This window comes from Echinops telfairi, unplaced genomic scaffold, assembly GCF_000313985.2.
Source record: "Echinops telfairi isolate 266 unplaced genomic scaffold, ASM31398v2 ScPeMD7_6;HRSCAF=24_1, whole genome shotgun sequence".
In the NCBI taxonomy this organism is placed as follows: Eukaryota; Metazoa; Chordata; class Mammalia; order Afrosoricida; family Tenrecidae; genus Echinops; species Echinops telfairi.
The window spans coordinates 9,007,059-9,022,158 of record NW_022103903.1 but is presented as its reverse complement, the minus strand read 5'-3'; the positions used below and the strand labels follow the sequence as shown (position 1 = coordinate 9,022,158).

The 15,100-nt window shown below is 34.4% G+C and overlaps 1 protein-coding gene across 1 annotated transcript in view; it reads right to left on the bottom strand.

Annotated features, from left to right (window-relative positions):
• Positions 1 to 15,100, bottom strand: part of CADM2 (cell adhesion molecule 2) — a 368,234-nt gene that overhangs the window by 88,570 nt on the left and 264,564 nt on the right. The gene's annotated exons all lie outside the window — the stretch shown is intronic.

The window sequence follows — 15,100 nt, the reverse complement described above, 5'->3', positions numbered from 1 at the left end:
CTAGGTGACTATTCAATCAATAAATGTATAGATGAGGAAATCATGATTCATCCTTCATACTTATTTCCTTTTACCTTAAATTATGAGCAAACAATGTTTAACCCTCTTGTGATACACTATTACTTATGCTCTTCTTTCCTTCTTTTTCATCTTCAATTCTTAATTATATTTAAAATGAATTCCCTTAAAGAACAAACACACACACACAAAACAGTTCTGAAGGAACAGGGGAAGCCCTATTCTTCAAGTTCCCAGGGATTGCTTACTTGTATCTGTCAGAATTGTTATAAATGTCAAAAGGCAGGTAACTACCTGTATCATTAAGAAACATCATCACTCTGTTTTCTTATTGTATTATAATGGAAAATACATGCCACCACCAAAAACCATATTGAGATGCTTCTACTATGAAAACCAAACCAGCAACAGCCAAAACCTCCATTTCACACTTTTGTCTTCTATCTTCTTTTAGGTTAGGCAGTTTTTCTAAATGAATCTGAGCCTTGCATGTTGCGTATCATATTGATTTTTGATATTATCCCATCACCCAACTTGTATTTCTTTAGTGAGTAAATACACTTTGTAGCTCTGTATTTACTGGTACAATGAACCATGATCAATTCAAAATAAAGGTTGAAATAAGTATTTGTAGATTGAATTGATCATACATAATATACTGGCATCCTTTTGAGAGTCTTGTCGCACTGGATATCTTGATATTTTAATTTTCTCTGCCAATCAAAATGAAGGTTTGGCATTTTGAATATTCTGAAGCTCTATCCTTTTTAAGAACATTCCTAAACCAGCCTGCTTTACTAAATGAACTTGATTTCAATGAGTAACACCAAGAGGTGACAACAAAAACATGCATGTAAAGCAAAAATTAATACTGTAAAGAATATAAAAAATCACACTTTCTTTTATAGTGTTTGATCACAATATCCCAAGTGAATAAATGATTTGTAGTATTAAAACAAATATTGTTGGTGTCAAATTTCTATTGACAAACCTATAAAATAAACTATTTTTTTAATATTTTCCACTAAAGTATTTTTTAATTTGTAATTTCCTTGAGTTTTAATGTTTTATTTTCACCCCAAAAAGCACATTAGCTCCTAGTCAATAACTTTTTTCAAATGTTTTAAAATGGAACATCAGTGAGGAGTGTATTTTGTAGTCCTTTATAATTTTCAAATAGCTCCCACAATACACAATTATGACCTAATATGACATAATTATAGATTATGGATAGATAATCAAGGAAATGTTGTTCAAGTTAAGGGTTCTTATAATAAAATCAAATTGTCGGTAGCAAAATTGCAATGAGCTCTCATTGAGACCTCATTTTAGAGACTTGAGTTAATTCCTTTCTCCAGTAATTATACTTATGTTTCTTTATCGTCTTTGTGTTCCACAGATTAAACTTTACAAATGATTCCTTTTAGCTTTGGAACATAAAAAACTTCCAGGGTAATTGAAACAAAACACTTTCATTTTAAAGCCAAATGACACAGGGAGACGAAAGTGACATCCTTGACCTTGAGTAGACTCCAGAGAAGTAGTTTATAGAAGACAAAGCAATTACAGCTCTACACTGACCTATGTGATGTACCACTTAGCACTGTAGCTAATAAGCAGAGGCTTCCAGGGCCAAGACAGAGGTAGTAGAGAAAATTACTAAACTAGTACAAGTGATCGTTCCGCTTCTTGACGTCTACAGGTAGATATTGAATTTAGATATTAAACGTAGCGACTCTACCTTTTCTGACCTTGTTAATGAATTGCCAAGACAGAGAGACAAAACTAGATGTTTTGGAAATAGCAACTCCCAGTTAACACCTTCCGATTTAAAAAGGAACTTTCAACCAAAGTGAGATGATAATGAAAAATAAATGATTTATAAAATACATTGAAATTTATAAGGAAATGCGAAGTTTCTTAGAATGTTTTAAAAACATAAAAATGTCTTTAAAAAACACATTGGAATTTCTTACCCAATTTGAATACAACATCTCTGTTGTCTTCAAAGAATAGTTACAATACACCTGTATAATTGTAGGCATTTCATTATTATTATCTAGAATCAGAGGAGGGCTAAACATTCGACTATTAACTCAGAACTTGGCAGATTGCTTCCTCCAGTCCTTCTAAAGGGCAGTGATAATGCTGTACGTTGTCCTAAAGACTTACAGCCTTAGACCCCTATGGAGCTGCCTTATCAGGAGTCTGGATGTACTCCATTGCACCCAGCACTGACTACCTATGGCTATAAGTAAATCTCTTCCTTCTCTAGGAATCCACTTCACCTAGTAAATGATAGGGAGTATGGGTCAAAGATATATTTTTGAAAGTTTTTTCCCTTCTTTTTTTCTTTTTCTCACTTTCTTTCTACTGGGAGCCCAGGTGGTGGAGGGGTTACACTGTGCTGCAAACTGCAAGGTCAGCAGCTCGAAACCACCAGTTGCTCCCAGCGAGGAAAAGAAGGATTTCTCCTCCCTGTAAAGAGTCCCAGTCTCAGGAAACCACAGGGGCCGTGCCGGTCCCTGAGAGTCAGCATCAGCTCAATGACTGTGAGTTTGAGTGTTCTATTAAGATTTCCTTTTTAATTTCCACGGAGCGTAAAACTCATTTATCAAAATCATAGCAGTTCAACCTTTGCATGGAAGAAGTATGGCTTTTAATTTATTAAGAGTCTCTCATGAAAATGCAGTGTCTCGAGTACAGTATTCCACTGCGTCAATGCCGTCTCATCGCATTGTGATGGGACAAAACCGAACTTCCCACGGGGTCTCTAGCGCTGGAAAATCTTGGTAGAAGTCGGAAGCCTCATTTTTATCTCTCAGAGAAATTGGCTTGTGTGTTTGACCCATCTCCCTTGGGCTTTACCTACTTCACACCCTGTAAACTCATGTGTAACTTAATGTTTTGCTATGGCTAAAATGAAGTTAAATAGATGAAAATATTACTATGAAATGTCACCGTTTTCAAAAAGATAGAAAATTAATGTACTATATTAACCTTCATATTCAATGAAAATATATCTTAACTGAATACAAAATAAAATGCATAAAGGATTACAATTTGATAGTAAAATAATTATGATATGAAAGTGATCAACAGAACCCAAATACTGCGTTTCACATAAAATTCTTTTGAATAGACGATGTGCATACATATCTTTAAGTTAAACATTTCTAGAGAACAGCTTCAAACCAAAGCATTATTTAGTTCTGGGGTATGAAATAAGGAAATATCTTTTTCTTCACTTTGTTTAACATGTTGGGAAAACTTAGGAAAAAATATAAAAAGGACTTGGTAACTATGGAAAATGTGAAATTTAATTCACTCATGTAAAATAAAATTGTCAAATCTCGAATGACTTACTGTAAGATAATTTTGAAGACATTTCATATATTTTTAATTAACTGGAATATTCTAAATATAGGTGTTTGTTTTCAATTTACTGAATTTGGTCACAAAGCATTTTAACAAAGTGAATGTTTTCTTTAACTCAATATATCAAGGTCAATATTAAATTTCACTCAAAGATGGTGAAATATAAAATTAGTATTGCTTGACATCATTGTTGCTGATAATTGTCTTAGAGTTGGTTCTTATAATAATCCTTTATTTAACAGAATTAAATAGTCTAATTTGGCACCATCCTCAAAATATCTTCTGTATTTGCTATTTACAAGGTTAAATAAAACTTGATTAATGGTGTAGTCCAAACACATTGTTTATAATAAGTATCACATATTTAGGAAATCATCTATATTCATACAATGACACAAACTTAGAGCCATAAAATTACTTTGATCCTTAGATGAAAGGATCCTGTGATCCTTTATCATAATCATACATTTTTAGAAATGAGGGAAACTGAGGTTTAAATTACAGTTTCTCCAATAACATACCTCTGATTCTAGATATTTCTAATTCTAAATATTTGTTTTCTTTGCCTCTATATTGTAATATCTAATGTTTTTGGAGGGTTATTGCTGGTTCAGTGACAGAATTCTCAGCCTCCATAAGGGGTGTGGAGCCTTACTCCCGGCAATGCGTGTCATGAACACATCATAACCCATTTGTAAATGGAGGCTTGTGTGTTGCTATGACACTAAGTAAGAAGAAGCAGAGATGCTAGACTTAGATGAACTAGGAAGAAATGTTTGGTGAAATCAGCCGAGGAAAACTCCGTGAATTACAATGGTTCAGTCTGAAACTGATAGTGGGAATGTGCCGGATCAGGCTGCATGTCATTAAGTTTGCAACTAAATTATATCTGGTAAGAACAATCATTAGTTTTGTTTAGATTTGGATTACTTTGTTTTGAAAATTATCTTTCTATTCATTTGTTAATTAATAGAATTAAAAAATTGCAATGTGAATTCATTTTATCATTCTCACTTTAAATCATGTTAGAAATTCATATGTTCTACATTTGTAAGTTTTCAAGACTTTAAAGGTCCATTTATCATTCATTGTAACTTTTAAATACTTTTTGACAATTAACCTCTTTGATATTCACAAAAGACCAAAATATGTTTATATTGTATTTTTTGGCTAATTTTGTGAAAACTGCTTATAAGTATGATATAATCTAACATTTCATGGATTTTTTAAGAGCCATATACTATTTAAATCATGTTATTTAAATAAACATGTTTAGTATTAAAAATCATGTTATGAGCGTTGTAAAATTTGTGCTCGCATTATAGATGAGGGAATGGAAGTGCAAAAACTTAGTAAGGCCAGAAAACTTATACATGACAAACTAGAAATAGTGCTTATATAGTATGAATTCAGAATGTATACTCTTAAATATTTTACTTTTTCATAGACATTTTAATTCAAACAAAATGGATTTGTTTTCAATTCTAACAAACAGCATCATAGTTTGTTGAAGGTGTGACTCTACATTTTACTACAGCGAGTGTTTCTTTACTATTACAACCACGGTTCTATAACAAAATGTCAGTGAGCAGAACCATGGACTCAGAACAGTGAAATGGATGCTATGCGGCGTTACAGACATCAAAGCTGTTATTTTGGTTAGTAGGTGCTGTTGAGTTGCTTCTAACATATAGCAACATATATTACATATTATACACTATACATTATATATGAAACAGTATATAACACTGCCCAGTCCGGTGCCATTCTCACAATGACTGTGATGATGAAGCTCACTGTTGAAGCTTCTGGGTCTTGTGCTTTGTCACTCGCTTTCTACTCTGCCAAGAATAATTTCCTTTTCAAGGAGCTGTGTCTCCTGACCACATGTCAAAAGTATGAGATTTTGCCACCCCTGCCTCTAAAGAACATTCTGGTTGTATTTCTAAGACAAATTTGTGTCTTTTTCTGGCAGTGAATGTTTTTTTCAATATTCATCACCAACACCGTGATTCAAATGGATCAGTTCTTCTGTCTTTTTCCATTTCCAATATCCACATGCATATGAGGCCAATTCCAATATCATGGCTTGGGTCAGCCATACCATACACTTCCGAAGGACAACCTTCAACAAGACAAAGGACTCTTTTGCAGCATATTTCCCCAGTGCAACGCGCTGCTGGATTTCTTCACTGCTGCTTCCATGAGCCCTGACTATGGCTTCAAGCCAGATGAAATTCTTATCAACTTCAATCTTTCCTCTATCATGGTGTTGTCTATTGACCCAGGTAGCTTCCTTTTCATTGAGCCTGCAGTGCTTCATCTTTATCAGCACATGCTTCAAGTTCTCTGGCCTTTCATCATTCCCACTTGTGTCATCTGCATAACAATAGGTTGTTATTCTTCTTCCTATTGTCCATCTCCTCAGATGCATTCTTCGGCATCAAGATTGAATAAGTGTGGTGAAATGATGCAACTCGGACACCCACCTTTCCTGATTTTAAACCATGCTGTTGTTCTGTTTGCACAATTGTCTCTTGATCCTTGTACATGCGGGAGCCCTATTAAGTGTTCAGGGGTTCCCATTCGTTTTAAGGCTAGAATAGTTTGTTAGGGCCACACAATTGGATGCCTCTGAATAGTCAATAAGACACAAGTAAACATCTCTCTGGGAATCTTTGTTTTCAGCCAAGATTCACCTGACATCAACAAGGATATCTCCCTTGATATGTCCTCTTCTGAATCCAAGATGAATTTCTGGCAGCCCTCTGTACGGCTGCAACATTTTACATGATCTTTGCCAATATTTTATTTGCATGTGATATTAATGATAATTTTCTATCATTTCTGCATTTTGCTGGATCACCTTTCTTTGGAACAGGAGATAATATGGATCTCTTCCAATCCGTTAGCCAAGAAGCTGTTGTCCCAATTTCTCAGCATAGGTGCGTGAGTGCTTCCAGTGCTTCATTAGCTTGTTGAAACATTTCTACTGGTATTGGGTCAGTTCATGGGGCCTTTCTTTTGGCAAATGCTTACAGTGCAACGTGAACTTTTTCCTTCACTCCCATCAGGTCTTGATCATTTGCTACTGTTTGAAATCATTAAATGCCAGTCGTTCTTTTTGGTGCAGTGACTGTATATTCTTTTCATTCATTTTTGATACTCCCTGCATCATAGAATATTTTGAATCATCAAAGCAATAACTCAATATTTACTTTCTCTACATAAATTGTATGGTTATAATGCTAGGATGTAGAAAGGAAACAATGTGTTTGCCACATTGGAGGAAACAATGGAGGAAAATCCTTACAAAAATTATTGTGACTGAATGATGGGCATATGACTGGGAAAGAGGAAAAAATTAGCTGTACATTATAGTTAGAACTGAAATAATTCATCTTTGAAGAACATTCCAGGAAAAAAATTACAGGAATACTAAAACGATACTGAGAGAGATTAGTCAATTTATGTCAAATAACAAAATAATTCTGTTAACATATTCTGATTGAAAAGCATGAGAAAGTGCACTCCTTCCTAAAATCCTGAAAAGAGAGCCAACTATTTGGGTCATATTTTATGGTATGCAAGAATTTAGAAAAATCATGTTTCCTATGTTCCACAAGGGTATGTGAATAAAGTTGTTCAAGATCACATTCATAGGCCATGTCAGGATGACAACTAATCGTTCTCCTTCGGCGTTTACCTTCACTGTGGCATAGTGAACGCAGACAGTCCTGGACACTGCTCATTGCACTTGACTGCAGTGAAGCTCCATTTCATTAAGAAACAGAAAGAGTTACCATAAAAACCAACATGGATAAATTTTCAATTGAAAAACCTACAATGGTAGATTGCTAAATAATTATTAAGTAACTCAAAACATAAATACGAATTAGTAAAATGAACCAACTGAGAAAATATTTTCTTCATTTTATTTGAATTTATATTGAAATCATTTGGATTTAACCTGGGAAGATGAAGAGATGAGAAAATGAAGAAGGATTTTTTTCTCAGTTCTTAAAACATAATTTTGCGATGCAGTTCTCAATTTCCAGCTAATGCCCAGTACTGAAAATAAGATATGATAAGTAGCAATATCATTGTATAAATTATTTTAAAATCATACTATGTATAAAACTTTCTGGACTATCTGTGGTAAAATGTCAAGGAACACAAGCTGTAATGTAGACAAGCAGATATAGTGCACAGTGAAAACAAGTGGAATTGTTTTATTTTACCTGTTTAACTGCTAACTTAACTGAAATAATAATACACTCATACTTTAAAACTTCAAAGGAAGATAAATCATTCTAGATATTACAGGCTGTGATTGCCATTGCTAAATCTTCTCTCAACAAAATGATTTTCTTTTCAGAAAAGCTATTATCTCTGGACTAAAAATTATTCATCTTTGTGACACTAAAATTCCTTTAATAGAAAATTAATAGGACCTATCTGTATCCGTTTATTATTAACTTACTCCTAGCTTAATTTTAGGGCTTTTTCTTCTGTAACTGAGATTTGCAAACAACTTATTTCAAATAAAAAGAAATTGTTTCCTTCTACACAAGCACACTTAATATTTTAAATGAGGAAATAAACAACTTTTTTTTTAGATTCTAAATGGTATACTTTTGGTAGGGGGATTGGCTAAATAGAAAATTCATGATTTTTAATAAATAATTTTACTGGGGGCTTTTACAGCTCTTATAACAATGCATATATCAATTGTATCAAACATATTTGTATATATGTTGTCATCAGAACATTAAGTGTTCAGGATTTTTTTTTAACCTAGTTACAAAGCCAGCTACTAAGTTTCATAATCTGCCCAATAGGGAAATAAAATAATGTGGTTCAGGGATTCTGCCACTTTGCCATCATCAGTACCCCCACTTAAAGTTTTTCTACTACATATCTAAGTATGAGAGAAATTAAAATAAAACCTGACATCTAAGCATCCAGAGCGAATGAATTAGAAGATTAATTTTATACACACGTCTGGGCTATTCATTCTCTGGTCGGTTTCCAATGCAGCTTCCATCCATTTTGCCTGCTCAGCACTTCTCCACCCAGATTCCTTGACGCGCTAACTTCCAATGGGAGCCAGAAGACCATACATCGTGTGGTAATGAAGCCCTCGTTTCCCAATACCCTCCAGCGGCAGAGGTTCTGGAAGGGCTGGGTCCTTCAATGACGATGCTTCTCAAGTTGTCTCCTGGCTGGCTGGCTTCCGCTTTCCCTGGCTAGAGAACACTGTTCCCTTTCCTTGGCCCTTAAGATATAGTGGTGGTCATCACATCTTGTTGTTAATATTTCTAATGTGTTTCTCTTTTGTTTATTAGTTTCCCTGGTTGGTCTCTATCTTTTTCTTAAGTAACTCTCTTAATTCAAACTCCACCCAATCGAGGCTGCCATTAGTTTCCTACTGAATCCCAAATAGCACACACTCTAAATGTGGTGAGGTTTGGTACCAGGAATAGTGGAAGAATATGATTTTAGGAGAACAGAGAATCCCTAGAGAAAACATTGCTGGTAGTTTGGAACCCCCAGCCGCTCTTCTGGAGAAAGAGGAGGCTTTCGGCTCCGGTGGAGTTACAGTCTCAGAACCCCCAGGTCTGATAGGGTCACTGTGAGTCAAAACCAACCAGATAACAGTGGGGTTTTGAGGGAGCGAGTACAGGATCATGGATCGGATTTAAGAGAGCGTTCTGCAGCAGCATCATGTCCCTTTATATGGAGTCTTGTTCTCAGCCATCAAACCTGGTTCGAATGCAAAATATGTTCCTCAACGAATCTAGTGTAATTCCTCGTGTTAGTTAAAAGTTGGCTTCCCCTGCCCATGTAAGCACTCATTACTCAGCATCCTTTAGTCAATAATAAGTTGAATAAATTAGTCCTGGGACTATTTGAGTTGATTTCTGTTTTTGTAAGATGAAAAATAACTTGAATTAAATTGGGTATTTCCATTTATTGTACTGAGCACCTCAAACAGAATCCCCTTTACACTAATGCAATTCCTTAAACAATACTGGTGAAGAAGGATTCATTTCTGCTCGGACTTACTCCAGTTAGCGTGGATAGTACGTCTTTGACCCTTTCTTTGGTAAGGCTGAGGAAGACACATTTTCAAGTGCAAACTGCTCCACATCATTGATTTGATCTTGAACAGGGTTTAAGCAGTACTTTATCCCGTCAGCCCCACTGGGAAAGTTGGCTTTCCTTAATCTTTTTTTCTAAGTCATCTTATAGCTTTTTATTTATTTATTAGTCAGTTTTATCACAGTGTCCGCATTTGCCTTTCTGATACTAAAACTCTATAAACAGATGTACACATTTCACAAACCACTCAGAAAAATCTGTCCCTCTGCTTACAACACCCTTTGCTTCAAGGAGCTTTTAAATTTTCTGCTCACAGCTTAGTTTCAATGAGTGCAGAAAGCTAATGGGGGATTGCATGAAATCTAGAGAAATAGGAAACTACTGCTTTATTGAAGCAAGAGATGTTTTAAAATATTACAATTATCTGGGAACTTATTGGAATTCTACAAGCTCCCCTAAATTAATACATTATATTAGACTCTTCTCAGAAGCCATACATTGTGGCATTTGCTCTTATTTACTGCCCAAGAAGGAAGTTCCAGCTGAAGTCAAGGTCACTTTCTTTCCCAAAGTTGGCATAATTAGTATCAATTCAGTGTTTCACCAAGCTTACACAGAAGGTTATTAACTGTGTTTCAAGTGGAGTGTCAAAGAAGCAAGGCCAATGCCAGCAATCTTTTCGGCTTCAAAGGCACAGCTCATAAATTTAATTCATTGGTGAGTAAGAAAGCTATAACCAGTTTAGCTTATTAATGGTTTTAAAAATAATTTTAAGGATTTTATGGAAATAGATTTCCTCATCTATGTAGACCAGCCTTTTAAAATATAAAACAGGCTATCATTTCAGTATTACGAAGCTCACTTTAACCTGATGTTTTGAAAGCAATATGCTTTCTGGGATAAAATCATTATAGTTAATTTCTATTTTGATAATTATATACTTATGCTTATCATGTAAAATTTAGTTTTATAAAGGAACACATATTCTAATGGGGATATTTACACAAACTATTTTTGTGTATGAAATCTGTACATTTAAATCAAGAAATAATGCTATCCTTAAATTAGAATATTCATAAATTTATGGAGGTAAAAACCTGGTTAGTAAAACTGTTTACTTGAGGGAGGAAAAAACCCCCAAAACTAATGGGAACACTCTTTCGATTCAGATTGATCTAAGCCAAATAAATAAATAAAATAAACAAGCTTATAATTAAATGCTTGAAAATGCTTTATGTTTTTAAATTGGACAAACCATGAAAATATGTTCTGAAAATAGAATAGAGTAGAAAGTGTTTGTGTCCCTTAATAGCTGGCATTGGGAATATATATATATATATTTCAAGTACTTTCCGAATTCCATAATAACTTAAAATATTTGTCAGAGGTTGATTCATGTTAGTCAAAGATAAGTGCTTCGTTTGTTGTAGAAATGAATATATACAATGAGGGATTTGTATTCTTCTTCCAAATAAGATCACATAGAATGGAAAGAATAATTTCAGAATTCCATGCTACTCTTGAATAATTAAATAGCTGCAAAAAGGGTCAGTACCTGAGACTTTTTTTTTTTTCCTGAGTGGTTTGTGAAATGTGTACATCTGTTTATAGAGTTTTAGTATCAGAAAGGCAAATGCGGACACTGTGATAAAACTGGGGGCTCATACAGCTCTTATCACAATCCATACATACATCCTTTGTGTCAAGCACATTTGTACATTCGTTACCCTCATCATTCTCAAATACTCTCATCATTTCTTTCTACTTGAGCCCTTGGTATCAGTTCCTCATCATTCTCAAATACTCTCATCATTTCTTTCTACTTGAGCCCTTGGTATCAGTTCCTCATTTTTCCCCTCCCTCTCACATGAACCCTTAATATTTTAAAAATAATTGTTTCTTCATGTCTTACACTGTCCGATGTTTCTGTTCAACCACTTTTCTGTTGTCCGTCCTGCAGGGTATCATTGTGATCGGATCCCCTTTTCTCCCGCACCTGCCCCTTCCCCTCCTGGTATCTCTACTCTCCTGAGTGGTCCTGAGGGGTTTATCTGTCCAGGATTCCCTGTGTTTCCAGTTCTGATCTGTACCACTGTACATTCTCTGATCTAGCTGGATTTGTAAGGTAGCATTAGGTCCTGATAGTGATGAGGAGGTAGCATTAAAGAACTAGAGGAAAGTTGTATGTTTTATCAGTGCTATACTGTCCCCTGACTGGCTCGTCTCCTCCATGTAACCATTCTGTAAGGGGCTGTCCAGTTTCCCAGAGATGGGCTTTGGGTCTCTATTCCATACACCCCCTCATTCACAATGATACGAGTTTTTGTACTTTGATTCCTGATACCTGATCCTATCAATACCTTATGATCACACGGGCTAGTGTGCTTTTTCCATATGGGCTTTGTTGCTTCTCAGCTAGATGGCCACTTGTTTATCTTCAAGCCTTTAAGACCCCAGATGTTATGTGTTTTGTTAGATGGGCACCATCAGCTTTCTTCACCACATTTGCTTATGCACCCATTTTGTCTTCAGCTATCATGTTGGGAAGGTGAGCATCATGGAATGCCAACTTAATAGAAGAAAGCATTCTTACATTGAGAGAGTACTTGAGTGGAGGCCTAATGTCCATCTGCTGCTACCTTAATACTAAACCTATAAATATATGCACATAGATCTATTTCTCCATCATCATATATAAATATATTTACATATGTACATGCCTGTATTTAAACCTTTATAAATGCCCTTTGCCTCCCAGTTATTTCCTCTATATCCTTTTACTTTCCTCTTGTCCCACTATCATGTACAGCCTTCATTTGGCTTTCAGTAATTCCTCTTGGATACATCACCCTTGATCAAGCCCTACCAGGCCTCCTATAACCTCCTCACCATCAATTTTGGATCACCCATTGTTCCCTTGTCCCTGGGGTTGTTAACATCCACTTCCTACCCCCCCCCCCCAGCCTCTCCCTCTCCCATGTCCCCCTGGATGTTGTTTTCTCCTCCAGATTGTTTCCCCACCTATCTTATCAGAGAGACAGACAGAGATAATAATATGCACAAAAAACAAGACCGAGCAAAACAAAGCAACAAAAGAAAACCAAACAACAACAAAACCACGACAAAAAAAAGAAAAGCCTGTAAATAGTTCAAGGTCTGTTTGTTGACCTTTAGGAGTGTACCCAACACTTTTTTGTGTGCCCACCTGTAGTCACAAATCCAACTTTAACGACGTGGGTGAGACTTAGAAACAAGGTTTCTAAATAGATAGCAAATGTATTGCTCTTCCCATGCGAGAAGCATTTTTTAGTATCTTTATTTCATTGTGAAGTGTTTCATATATTTAAGTTAAAAAAATCCCTACATTTTAAATCAAATATTTTTGAAAACTATTAGTAATTTAGCTACATTATAGCCTAAATTTAGAAATCTGTGTTTTGGAGGTAAGCAGGTTTCTCTATATGAGCCATCTGGATATGGAATTATTACTTAATTTTTGTCTAGTGAAAAAAACAACATATTGACACTTAATTTTTAAAAGCTTACAACCCTATGAAAATTTTGTTTTATTGCCACCAATAAAACCAGAAACATTTTAAATAGCTAAACACTCATAATACAAGCTCATAAACAACTTCTTGATTTGCACACTCTGGGATTTAACTGTGTCAAGATGATATATTCTACAATTCCAAATGCTTTGGCTGCATAATAGTAACTAGCTCACTGCTATAATGATTTTACTCCATTCATTCTATCAGTGCTTTCTATTTCTTTTTATTCTAATAAGTGTTTCTTTATCTTTATATTTTCTAAAATAGATAAGAGGGATGTAATGTAAGATACAAAAATAATTTATAAATTATTAAGGGTGCATCGGGGAAAGGGGAGGAGGAAGGGAAGGTGGGGGGGAAGGAAAATGAGCGGATTCCGGGAACCCAAGAGGCAAGAGAATTTGGGGAATGATGAGGGCAACAAATGTATAGATGTGCTTTACACAATTGATCTATGTATTGTGATAAATTGTATGAGCCCCAATAAATTGATTAATTAAAAAAAAAAAAAAGTCTTGTGCAGCACAGTAAAAAAAAAAGAAAGAAACTGAGTTAAAAAAAATTGCTGGAGTTTCTTTTTATATAAAGGCATAGAAGCCCCAGCCAGACCACTGTTGCTTTTTAACCAGATTCAAAAAAGTAGATGTCTTCAGACAGTGGCTTATTTTTATATGTATGCATTTTATTCTTTTTTTAATCATTTTATTGGCAGCTCATACAACTCTTATCACAATCCACACATACATCAATTGTATAAAGCACATTGTACATTCGTTACCCTCATCATTCTACACTTACTTGATCTTAGCCAAAAGGCTGAGAAGCAATCATCATTCTCAAAACATTTGCTCTCCACATAAGCCCCTGGCATCAGCTCTTCATTTTCCCCCCTCCCTCACCTTTCCACCCTCCTTCATGAACCCTTAATAATTTTTAAATTATTATTTGCATTTTATTCTTATCTTACTTTAATTTTTAAATCAGAGAGATGAAACATACAAATCAACACTATTTCATAATCTAAATTTTAGTTACTTGGGCTTAATAAAAATGCCCATCTTAAATATGGGTGGAATTTTGCATTGTGTGTGTAGAATTTAAGCTACTAAGAACATTTTTAAAACCTTAATAGGAAAAGAATCATTCATTAAAATCTACAGAAATCAGTGTTTTAGATACATATATTATCAGTCTAATAAATTGCTCCAATTTTTGCATTTAAATGATTTCACCCAATATGATTAAAATAATTTTGCAAAAACAAACAGCTTATTGGCTAAATGTCAAAAGCCTATAACTTATAGATAAGGATTATTTTCATTCTGATAGTAAACTTCCTTGTATTCTATTTAAATTATTTAAAACATTTCATTGTTTACCATGTGAAACAAAAGCAGTGCAGCATTTTCCTAAAAAGATTAATATCCATAGTTAAGTTGTGTGATATTTTTCATAATTGCTACAATTCTGGCTAGTTTGATGTTTGATTTTTTTTAGAGAAAGAATCCTTGTTTTTGTCTTTCAGTGTCTATGGGAAGTAAAGTTCATTTTGGTTCTTATTATAATTAATTAGTTGCATAAAAATACAAAACTGTGATGTAAATTTTATTAATATAAAACTATTGTTTCACCATAATTCTGCCATTTTAAGAATATATTTGCTTCATACATTTTTTCAAAATTCAACTTTTGCCCCAGAAATAATTTGCTGTTTCTGAAATATGGGAAAGAATGTGATATTTGAACAAATTCTTAGCAGTAAGACTGGGAGAATATCCTCTGTTTTGTATCTTTCCCCATTTCTGTCCGTACAGTGCTTTAATAGGTTTGCACAAGAAGACAAAGTTACCAGGAGTTTAATGACTTTTTCAAGAAAATTGTTTATTTTGTCTAGGAAAAACGTATCATAACAAATATAATTTTAAGAATCACAGTAAATTTTAGAGATTTCACATATATGATAGTAAATAAAAACATACTACTGCAAAATCATAAAACGTGCATTAAAAAACAATATTAAAATGTAATGCTACTGTTTCTTGACA